Here is a 12,457-nt window from a genome sequence, read left to right as displayed (position 1 = left end):
CTCGTTGTAAAGAGTTACACCGATGCTAGTTTCCAAACCGATAGGGATGATAGTCGATCACAATCTGGGTTTTTGTTCATTCTGAACGGAGGAGCAGTGAGCTGGAGGAGCTCCAAGCAAGATACAGTAGCTGATTCTACAACAGAGGCTGAGTACATTGCGGCTTCTGAAGCTGCAAAAGAGGGTGTTTGGGTGAAGAATTTCATTTCTGATCTTGGTGTGGTTGAGGGCGCGTCTAAGCCATTGGACCTCTATTGTGATAATAGTGGTGCCATTGCGCAAGTCAAGGAACCACGGAACCATCATAAAACCCAACACATACTTAGGCGTTTTAACCTTATTCGCGACATTGTCGAAAGAGGTGATGTGAACATATGCAAGGTACACACGGATGCAAATGTTGTTGATCCATTGACGAAGCCTCTCCCACGTACGAAGCATGAGGCGCACATGAGCTCCATGGGCATACGATGCCTAAATGATTGACTATAGTGCAAGTGGGAGACTATTGGAGATATGCCCTAGAGGCAATCATGTGATGATGATATTTCCATATGTATTCATGAGTCCTTTTGAAAGTGCTAGTTATCGACTAGAGGGGGGGTGAATAGGCGATTTTTATGAAAGTCTTCAAAACATGGGAGTTTCGAAGATTAACAGGAGAAACAACACTATTCGTATGCAGCGGAAGGTAGACTACACTAGACAAGCCATAGTCAAGTATTCAATGAAATGAAAGCACAAAGACTATTAGCAGCTAGGTAGTAAGGATCGGGGTGGAAGATAGTATGAAGCTAATCAGAATAAGTAGTCGCACAGTGAAATCAAACAGGCAGAGCAATCAGGCAATGACTTCACAAAGACAAACTGTAAGTAAGGAGAGTAAGAGATAGAACCAGTGTGTTGTGAAGACAAGGATTTGTTCGACCAGTTCCAGTTGATGTGACAACTGTACGTCTGGTTAGGGAGGCTGAGATTCAACTCAGAAGACCACGTCTTCACCTTATTCCCCTTGAGCTAAGGACACACAGTCCTCGCCCAATCACTCTGGTAAGTCTTCAAGGTAGACTTCCAAACCTTCACAGACTTTGTTCACCAGCAATCCACAATGACTCTTGGATGCTCAGAATGTGACGCCTAACCGGCTGGAGGATTCACAGTCCTCAAGTGTAACAAGTCTTCAGATCACGCGGACAGAAAGACTTCAGTGATGCCAAACACTCTCTGGGCTCTGGGTGGTTTGGGCTTTGTCCTCGCAAGGATTCTCTCTCTCAAAGGCTTTGGAGGTGGGTTGCTCTCAAACGACAAAAGCCGTATCTAACTCTGAGCAGCCACCAATTTATGGTGTAGGGGGTGGGCTATTTATAGCCACTGGGCAACCCGACCTGATTTGTCCGAAATGACCCTGGGTCACTAAGGAACTGACACGTGTCACAACGGTCAGATTTCAAACACACGCGACAGCTTGACTTGGGCTACAAGTAAAGCTGACTTATCCGACTCTGGATAAGATTTGCTTTCATTGTCTTCGCTCGAATACATAGGATTTTGGTTGAGCATCACTTCAGTCACTCTGACTTTGTTCACTTGGACCCCACTTAACAGTGCGGTGGTTCCTATGACTCAACAAAGAAGAAAAGAAACAACAAACTACTAAGTCTTCGCGCTCCATAGTCTTCACTCAATGTCTTCTCCTGTCATAGTCTTCAGTGTGAATGTCTTCACGTACCACCATTATCTTCAATGTCTTCATACATTTTTAGGGGTCATCTCCGGTAGGTAAACCGAATCAAGGAGGGACTACTACCTGTGTTATCCTGCAATTCTCACAAACACATTAGTCCCTCAACCACGTTTGTCGTCAATACTCCAAAACCAAACTAGGGGTGGCACTAGATACACTTACAATCTCCCCCTTTTTGGTGATTGATGACAAACTAGTTGAAGTTTTCAACGGGGATATAAATATGTGAAATTTTAAAGGATGAGGTATTGTCTTCATAAGTAGCAAAAGGCTCCCCCTGAAGATGTGCATATAAATAATTTGCTTTTGGAATGCAAATGCACATGGCAGGTTCTACTTGTGGAGATCCTCTTCAACTTATGAAGACAAATCATCATGCATGATTCGATGTAACAAAGATAATGACATGCATAATGAAAAATTGACGTCTGCAAAATGATTTAAGTGCGGAAGTTATCATCGCACCACAAAATAGAAAATAAGTAGCAGACAACCATCGAGTTTAAGTGTTACAACTCAGAGAACCAAATGTATCAAGAGCAAGAGTTGTAAACACTAGGCAAAATATAATGCAACCGCCCATATGAACCCGCTCGAAGACTATCAACTCATAGCTTCTCCCCCTTTTGTCAGTAAGGACCAAAAAAGGGTTGAAGACAGTGAGCCTCTACTCGTTCCCGAAAGGAGTAGGAGAAGATGCAGGGTTGGTGTCGAGGTTTGGCAGTGCAGACGAACTTGGAGCAGTGTTGATACGCGTTGGAGGTGGCGAAGTAGCATCGTCTTGATCATCGATCACACGAGCATTCACGGTTGCAGCAGAAGAGGAGTACTCTGAGTCTTCAAGAGATGGAGTGCGCTGCAGAACAGCATTTCTGGGCGGAGTGGAATCAAACTTGAATCGTTCTGAGAAGCCATCGTCCTGAAGATCTTCCTCAGCACACATAAGCGTCAGCCCTTTCCATGTGCGTCGACAGGTTTCATGCGCGACAAAGGCATTCTTGGTTGCAAGGTTGCGAATGCGATTGACGTCAGTCATGATGCTCTGCATCTGGCGCTTGAGCCAATCATGATGCCTATCCTGCTTTTGATGCAGGCCAACGAGAAGCTCTCAGTCATTGAGAACACGAGATCGCTTTCGAGGCCGTTGAGCAATTGTGCTGTCAGTGGCTTCGGTTTGGGCACGGTGAGGTGCACGTGTAGTACCAGCCAACGGATAGACTCGAGTGGCAGCCAGCACACCTTCAATGGGCTGAGTGAAGCTCTGACGATCAACGTTATGAAGATAAAGTGGTTCCTTGTCAGGCTCTGGATAGATGGCTTCAACAGACATATCGACATCTGGCAAGAAGACAATGTGGTTGCGTGCAGATGGCTGATAGTTGAAAGCAGTGTGAAGCTTGATCAGACGCATGATCCATGGAGCATAGAACTTCAAGCCAAAAATGTCAGATCCTGATGCAGCAAGTTGGCGGATGAAGAAATCTTGTGCATTGAAGCATTTGCCATGAAGAATATGGAAGACCAATGTCTTCATTGCACCTTCTAGCTTAGCCTTTGGAGAATGTCCTTTGATGGGCCAGAGAGTTCGCCTTATGATGTGATAGATGGTGCATGGCAGTTACTCAAGGTCTTCAACAAAGAACTCCGTAGGATATTCTGCATCTTGAGGCAATGGCTTCATCATACTAAGCATCTGGCTCATGTCGGGTTCTGGCTTGTGAAAAATGCTTGCTACAGCTGCGGTGTGAAGCTGACAACCAGGTTCATAGAGATCACCTAGAGTGGGCAGGCCAGTAAGCTCGATGACATCAAATGCTTTGGCTTCATGATGGACATTTCCTGTCATCCACTCAAGGACCCAAGTCTTAGGATCCCTGTTGTAGCCTCTGATATGAAGCATGGCGTAGAATTGAAGCAGCAACTCCTCATTCCATTGCTCCTTATCAGTGACGAAATGCAGTAAGCCAGCCTCTTTGAAGCAATCTAGAGCTTCTTCTAAGCAGGGCAGGCCAACTATGGCTTCAGTATCAAGGCGCATATGCGGAAATATGCGGCCTTGGTTGTACAGAATGCATGAATAATAGCTGCGATGCTGATAACTCCAGAACTGATCAGATGAAATCTTGGGCCTGGTGTAGGGGTTCTTATCGCTATCGAAGAAGGTGTTGTGTGCAATGAAGCCGTTAACATTCAAAGATCCTGGTGAAGTGGTAGTACCTGGAAATCTGGGCAGTCTTGGCTTTGGCTTCTGAACCTGAGGCATGTGCTCGACATGGTAATCAAATTGAGGACCAGCAGCAGGCAGAGGAATCAGAATAGGCCATCTGACAGTGACAAGTTGTCCATAGTTGTATGCTTGATCAATGGTATGTGGCCTTGGAGGCGGAACAGGAGCAGTGGCATTGACTTCAGGCTGCAGATTTGTGTCAGGTGCGGCATTGACTTCAGCTGCTTCATGTGCTTCATTGGCCACTGGTACATTGCCCACTGTAGGCTCCACATTGGCTTCGGCCATGACAACGTCATTGGCTTCAGGAATGTCATTTGTGGCAGCCTCGGGATTCTCACCCTCCACTTGAATAGCTGGAGGTTCTGGCATAAACTGGTTCTCTTCATTAACTTCTTCTTGAGTTGCAGGGGGAGTAGCGACACGCTCTTCTTCTTGTGTTGCTCCGGCTGATGCAGCTGGAGGGTCTTCAACAGCATTGGCTTCAGACACAGGGACCGTCATAGAAGGATTGTCTTCAGAGAACACTTGACGTGCCACTGAACTTGACAAGTTGGAGCCCTCTTCTGTGATGGTGGTCATGGAGACAGATGGCCTCATGCCTTTGCGAAGCCGTTGGAATACGGGCGACGCCTTTGGTGATGGTGATGTCTCCATGTAGTTGTCATCATTGGACATGGGGCTGATGGCGGGCACAGATGATGGTTGGGGTGTACTTGGTGAGTCTTGATATGGGGTAGCTTGTTGGGGGCGATCAGCCCACGATGCATCTTGTGAAATCGGCGTCAAAGGACGGCCAATACTGATAAGCTCACTGCTCGTTTGAACAGGCGATGATACCGATGGGCGCTCGATCTAAGGAAGAACTTCATCATCTTCAACATTGTCTTGGGGACCAATGTCTTCAGTCACGATAGGGTCAACGACTGGAACTTCTTGAGCTTCAGGAGCCTCTGTGGAAGCAGGCTCATGAACAATCATTCGACACTCTTGGTTTGCAGACGGAGGGGGAACAGAGGCAAGGGGTTCAACAACAAGGGGCTCTGTAGGAGCAGCCCGATCTCTCTTCTTGGTTTTTCTTTTCTTGGGGGGTGGTGCTTCATTAGTGGTGCGCTTGGTTTTCCGCTTCCTCGCTTCGGCTTCAGCTGCCTTGGTTTTCTTCTGTTCTGAAGCCACTGTGGAGACCTTAGGCTTCGAGCCTGTCATGCTAGCAGGGAAGACAATGCGAGGTTCTTCCCGCCTTAGAGCTTCAGTGGGGGACACAGTAGACTTCTTCTTTTGCTTGGCAGCCATCTTGGGGTCAATACCAGGGCGCCCAAGTGCCTTGCGCTTTTCCGCTTCGTTGTAAGCCTAAACACATTTGGCAGCAAGAATCTTCATGCGTTCTCTTGAGCCTTTGGCTTCTTCATGCTTCTTCCAAAAGGCTTCTTTAAGGTCATTCAGCATCGTCTTGAATTTTTGGACATCAGCCACACTCAGCTTGGCCACATGCTTCTTGAACTGTTCCTTCTCGAAATCAATCTTGTGTTTCAGTTCAACAATTCGCTGGGCCAGAGCAAGCTCAAGAGCAATGGCGCCTTGGAAAGAAACGTTGACGCCAATGGGGAGCTAAAGGTCGTCAAAGCTGAGATCTTGATTGTCGAACCATTCATCAATGAAATTGTGCAAGATGTTCACATCAAAGAGGGGCAGATCATTGAAGATCTCCGCCTCTTGCTTGCTCTTGATCAGCTGCTCAAGGGCATCCTCACCAAATTCTTCATCTGAAGACAAATCAATGGCTTCAGATTCGTTCCTCAGAACGGCTGCTGGTGTCAGTGCTTGACTTGTCCTTGGAGCAGTTTTCTTCTGAGGCTTCTCGGTCCGTTTGGAGACACGAGATTGATCTTCGGAGGTGTTGCTTGGAGCAGGAGGGGCAGTTGCCAATGGCTTCACTCGAGAAGCCTTTGGTGCAGCAGTGGGTTTGGAAGCCTTAGCTTTCTTCTGCTTCTTTGGCTTAGGAGTAGGAGCTGGAGCCTCTTCAGAGTCAGCAGCATCGTCAGAATGATCCACTTTTGCACCTTGTACAGCTATGTGTGCGAGGAGGCCTTCAAAGTTGTAGAAGGGGCCGATCCTGTTCTCATTGGCTTCACGGGTGCCATCTTCCCGTGGAGAGGACGGACCAGGGTTGAAGTCAAGTCCGAATTCCTTCTTGTTCTGCACAGCTGAGTCTTTGGCATACTGGTAATTTCGCTTGAAGAGATGGTCTTCGCGACACCATAGCAGAGAAGAAGGGTCAGCATTCTCTGGCTCTGGTCCGCGAACCATGCAAGGATAGAAGCCTTGCTCAATGGCTTCAGCTTGGGTTCTGGGTTGAAGATTTTTATACAGAATATCACCCCAGGGTGCCTTGATGGCATTCTTCTCTGCATATTCTTGAGTGACAAATCGGTACTTGAACCACTCTTCAGCCCAGTATCTTCGGATCCATTGGATGCGATTCTTGCGACCAGTATAGGTTTCCTCAGGGTCCGTTTTGTACAGCTCATGCAAATCTGATGGCAAATCCTTGGAAGTGTTTCCACGATGCTTTCTGCCACCCTTCCTTGCTGGTTTCTCAGTAGCCATGAAGCTTAACCTGAAAGGCTTCAGAACTTGCAAAGGCTTCTTGCGGCTAGTCAAACAAGAACTTGCTTCAGGTGAATTGATGTGACTCTGCAAGAATTCTGCAAACGAATGCAGACTATGAGAACCAAGGGATTCTCCCACGGACATGTACCTGTGACAGCATTAAAGGTGCGAGGGAAGGGGAAGAGGTCACATGCATTCTCAGAAGATTTTGACGATAAATCAGTTTGAAGACATTGACCTCATATCGCGAAGACATTCACTTATATGATAAGAGTTGGTTCCAGAGTTGTACAAATCCAAGAATAACTACAAGTGAGGAATCTAACTTGTGACGAAGCATAAGTGAATATACTAGACAAAATATGAGATGCAGAAAAAGATAGATTCATGTTCGAAGATCTAGAAACCACTTTTGGTAGGAAGGGATGAATCTATCAGATCAAAAAGACAGTAATTTTTTTTAATTACCACAGGAAGAACTGCTAGACGGAGGGAAGGTTGAGGCCGAGCAGTTCAATCTCTCGTGCCCTAACTTGGCGACGAGAGACAGCTACGGCGGCGGAGAAGAAGATGAGGTCCGCGGCCGGCGTGAGGACGGCGTCGGAGAAGTCGCGGCAGCTAAGCGCTTCGTCGCCAGCGTCGTCGAGTGCTAGCGGTGGCGCTAGGGTTTTCGGGAGGTGGCGAGGTGGAAGAAAAGTTTTGACCGCGATGGGATGTGCATTTATAAGGAAAGGGACAGCACGGCGTAATTACGTAGGTGCCCCTGGCAATTCGCATTTGAATGACACATGGCGCGCATGCAACTCCTGGGTAGTTGTTCCATGTTCCCACGCACGCCTGGATTGTCGGGGCGGTCGTTCCGAATTCTTCGGACTTCCGGTAATAAAGATAGCGCATTTAAAACTGACATAAATGTTTGTCAGATTGGCTTCAGCTGACAAGGTTCAGTGAAGACAATCGACAGTTTTCAATAGAATGCATATGATTTGGACAGATAGAGTTGAGGTAGAAGCATAGATAGGTTAGGGTCCGATCACATTCACTTAGATCAAAAGATTCAACACGAAGTCATAACTATAAGTGAATGCTGTGGAGGACAGAACACAAATAGTATGCAACCAGTTTAAGGCCAAATCAATCATATGAAGATAAGTTCGAATATAAGTCAGAAATAAAGACAACTCAGTTATGAAGACTATGCAAACATAACGCCAAGAGAAGCACCTCAAACAAAAGTTTGGTGGTGGCGTTACCCACCGTATAGGAAGTATTAGACCCAGACACGAGCGCACAATTATCGTGGCGCTCCGAAGTCAAATTCCGCATTAATGTATTCACACTTGGAATGTATGTCTTCATTGATTGAAGATATACATTACTTCGTGTGTTGCACATCTAAGTCATCAAAATGCATAAGCATTAGGATGTGTGTCCCATTCACAGGACATTTGAGGATTCCAAGATATTTAGCTCACACCGCAACTTGCAAAACCTTTTCTCATCCAAGGGCTTAGTGAAGATATCAGCCAACTGCTCTTCTGTCTTGACGTGGATGATATCAATGTCTTCCTTCATAACATGATCTCTGAGGAAGTGATGACGAATCTCAATATGCTTTGTCTTCGAGTGCTGAACTGGATTGTTGGCAATCTTGATGGCACTCTCATTGTCGCAGTAGAGAGGCACATTCTTCAGGTGTATACCATAGTCCTTGAGAGTTTGCTTCATCCAGAGAAGCTGAGCACAGCAAGATCCAGCAGCAATGTATTCGGATTCAGCAGTGGAGAGAGATACACAGTTCTGCTTCTTTGAAGACCAACAGACAAGTGATCGTCCCAGAAAGTGACATGTGCCTGATGTGGACTTGCGATCAACCTTGTCACCAGCATAATCAGCATCTGAGAATCCAACTAGATCAAACTCTGAGCCCTTTGGATACCATAATCCTAGTGTTGGGGTGTAAGCCAAATATCGAAGTATTCGCTTCACAGCTAAGTGATGCGATTCCTTTGGTGCCGCTTGGAATCGGGCACACATGCAAACACTAAGCATTATATCTGGCCTAGATGCACATAAATAAAGCAAAGAACCAATCATGGAGCGGTATACCTTTTGGTCGAATTCTTTACCATTGTCGTCGGGACCCAGATGACTTTTGGTTGGCATTGGCGTCGTGTATCCTTTGCAGTCTTGCATTCCAAACTTCTTCAGGCAATCTTTGAGATATTTTTCTTGAGAGATGAAGATGCCGTTGCGTTGCTGACGGATTTGGAGACCCAGAAAGAACTTCAGTTCACCCATCATGGACATCTGATATTGCTCTTGCATCATATGACCAAACTCATCACTGTATTTCTTGTTGGTGCAGCCGAAGATAATGTCATCCACATATATTTGGCACACAAACAGTTCACCGTCATAAGTCTTCGTGAAGAGAGTAGGGTCCAGTGAACCAGGTTTGAAGCCTTTGCTCTTCAGGAAGTCCTTGAGCGTATCATACCAAGCGCGAGGGGCTTGTTTGAGGCCATACAGTGCCTTGTTGAGCTTGTACACCATATCAGGATGTTTTGGATCTTCAAAGCCAGGAGGTTGTGCAACATATACTTCTTCTTCTATCTTTCCATTGAGAAAAGCACTCTTCACATCCATTTGATATAGGAGAATGTTGTGATGATTTGCATAGGCAAGCAGTATGCGAATAGCTTCAAGCCTTGCCACAGGAGCAAAAGTTTCATCAAAGTCAATCCCTTCCACTTGAGTGTAGCCTTGAGCAACTAGACGAGCTTTGTTTCTGACCACTTGACCATGTTCATCTTGCTTGTTGCGATATATCCATTTGGTGCCAATGATATTGTGCTTCCGAGGATCAGGACGCTTGACCAGTTCCCACACATTGTTCAACTCAAACTGTTGAAGCTCTTCTTGCATGGCTTGAATCCATTCAGGTTCCATGAAGGCTTCTGTCACTTTCGTGGGTTCTGAGATTGAGACGAATGCAAAGTGTCCACAAAAATTGGTGAGTTGTGTTGCTCTTTGTGTGGCTCTTGAACGAGTGAGTGGACCAGGTGCATTGAGGCTATCAATCATCTTCTCAATCTGTACTTCATTTGCAACACGAGGATGAGCAGGACGAAGATTTTGCTCTTGCTGATCATTGTCATCATTTGGGGAATTGTCTTCAGGCTGAGCATTGTCTTCAGGTTGATCAGGTGCAGAAATGACAAGTTCCTCTTCAGACAGACTCTCAGAGGGTATGATTTCGCCAGTTCCCATTTGCTTGATTGACTCACTAGGGGATAATTCATCTAGCACATTTGGCAGGTGCTCTCTTTGCGAGCCGTTAGTCTCATCGAACCGCACATCCACAGTTTCAACCACTTTATAGTGAAAGAGGTTGAAGACTCTGTAGGAGTGCGAATCTTTTCCATAACCAAGCATAAACCTTCATGTGCTTTCGGTGCAAATTTTGAAGTGTGATGAGGATCCTTGATCCAGCACCTAGCACCAAATACTCTGAGGTAACTTACATTTGGCTTCTTACCAGTTAGGAGCTCATAGGAAGTTTTCTTCAGAAGCTTGTGAAGATAAACACAGTTGATGACGTGGCATGCAGTGTCAATGGCTTTAGGCTAGAACTTTTGTGGAGTCTTGTACTCATCAAGCATCGTTCGAGCCATCTCAATAAGAGTTCTATTCTTGCGCTCAGCGATGCCATTCTGCTGAGGTGTGTAAGGAGCAGAGAACTCATGAGTGATACCCATGGTATCCAGGTACAGGTCGAGGCCGGTGTTCTTGAACTCAGTGCCGTTGTCGCTTCTGATGTGCTTGATCTTGACACCATAGTTCGTCATGGCACGGTTGGCAAAGCGTCTGAAGACATCCTGCACTTCAGTCTTGTAGAGGGTTATATGCACCCAAGTGTATCAAGAGTAATCATCAACAAGCGATTCAGATACGAAATTCATAGTAAGATCATTTGAGCATTTTATCTTGCGTCCCATAATGTGTTTTAGGTCTCCAGCAATAGCATCGTACGCCTTTGATTTCCGGCTGGAGACCTTTCTCTGCAAAAGAAAGTTAATTCTTCTTAACCGCCCACATCTTCAGGGGTGGCTTAGAAGCAATGAGTCTAAGTGCAGCATCTGAGAATTTTGGCTTTGGATACCTAGCAAATAGCCTTGGAGGAGAAGAACGATACTCATATGAATAAGCAGAAAAGTTCTTAGTTCTATGAACATAGCAGTTTGAAGACACACGCTCATATTCATAAGTATGAGTATGGTTTCCCTGCAAAACATTGGCGTTAGGGTGACTCAGGTGAGTCATGTATCTGTATGAAGCCTTAGGGCCATATGAAGCCATCAGTCTGGGGGTTGTCTTCTTCCTTGGTGGTGTTAGGATGACATTCACAGGAATATTCTCAATACACTATTTAGGTACCCAGATCTTCTTCATAGGTGGTCCATTCCTGCAGTTAGTCCCAATATACCTGGCAAAGACTTCACCATTCTGATCCTTAAACAGTTTATAGTTTGCATCAAAGGATTCATCAATGATAATAGGGTTAGCGCAAGTGAAACCAGATAAGGTGGATGGATCTACTAAAGGTTCCTTTGTAGCAACCCATGTGGTTTTGGGGTACTGCTCAGGCTTCCAGTACGACCCATCAACATTCATTTTCCTCTCGAACCCAATACCCTCTTTTCTAGGGTTTCAGTTCAGAATCTGCTTTTTGAGGACATCGCATAATGTCTAATGCCCTTTGAGGCTTTTGTACATCCCTATCTCAATCTGTGTCTTCAACCTGGCATTCTCATCAGCAATAGTAGTGGTATCCTCAGCAGAGGGGTTAGTTACCACATCAGCAGTTGAAGATATTACAGCAGGAGCAGTAGAACATCCAGCAACAGAGACAGTGTTATCACGCTCAATGCATTTTAAACATGGTGGTTCAAATCCTTCCTCAGCGGGACTGATCTGTTGAGCACGAAGTGACTCGTCCTCCTTTTGAAGATCTTCATGATCCGATCTCAATTTCTCAAGTTCCTACTTCCTTTGAAGATAATCGTAGGAAAGCTTCTCATGAGATGTTGAGAGGGTTTCATGACGACCTTCAAGTTCCTGGTACTTAACATGAAGATTTTTTATGTCTTCAATTAAGGACTGAGTCTTAGTCATTTCCGCGTCCAACAGATCATCGCTTTTGTTTAACAGTTTTTGAATAGGTTCCATAGCTTTCTGTTGTTCAGCTGCAATTTTAGCAAGTTTTTTGTAGCTGGGTTTGGATTCACCATCAGAGTCATCTTCACTTGATGTTTGAAAGTAAGCATTGCGAGAGTTTACCTTGGCACCACGTGCCATGAAGCAGTAGGTGGGAGCCGAGTCGTTCTCGTCATTAGTGTTGATGACGGAGTCATTGTCTTCAGTGTTGAAGATGGACTTGGCGACGTAGGCTGTAGCTAGAGCCAGACTTGCGATACCAGAGTCAGACTCCTCCTCAGACTCCACCACTTCCTCCTCAGAAGCAGACTCCTCCTCTGAATCCATTTCCTTGCCAACAAAAGCACGTGCCTTGCCTGATGAGCTCTTCTTGTGTGATGAAGACTTAGAGGAAGATTTGGAAGAAGACTTTGAGGATTTCTTCTTCTTCTTGTCATCAGAATCATATTCTTTGTTCTTCTTTTTCTTCTTCTCATTGTCCCACTGTGGACATTCAGAGATGTAGTGGCCAGGTTTCTTGCACTTGTGACAGGTTCTTTTCTTGTTGTCATAGGTGGAAGCTTCATCGTCCCTTGAGCTGGATCGTGAAGACTTTCTGAAGTTTTTCTTCCTGGTGAATCTCTGGAACTTCTTCACAAGCATAGCAAGCTCCTTTC

Source organism: Triticum aestivum, chromosome 5B (genome assembly GCF_018294505.1).
Source record: "Triticum aestivum cultivar Chinese Spring chromosome 5B, IWGSC CS RefSeq v2.1, whole genome shotgun sequence".
NCBI lineage: Eukaryota > Viridiplantae > Streptophyta > Magnoliopsida > Poales > Poaceae > Triticum > Triticum aestivum.
The sequence above is the reverse complement of the archived record's forward strand: the minus strand, read 5'-3'. Positions refer to the sequence as shown.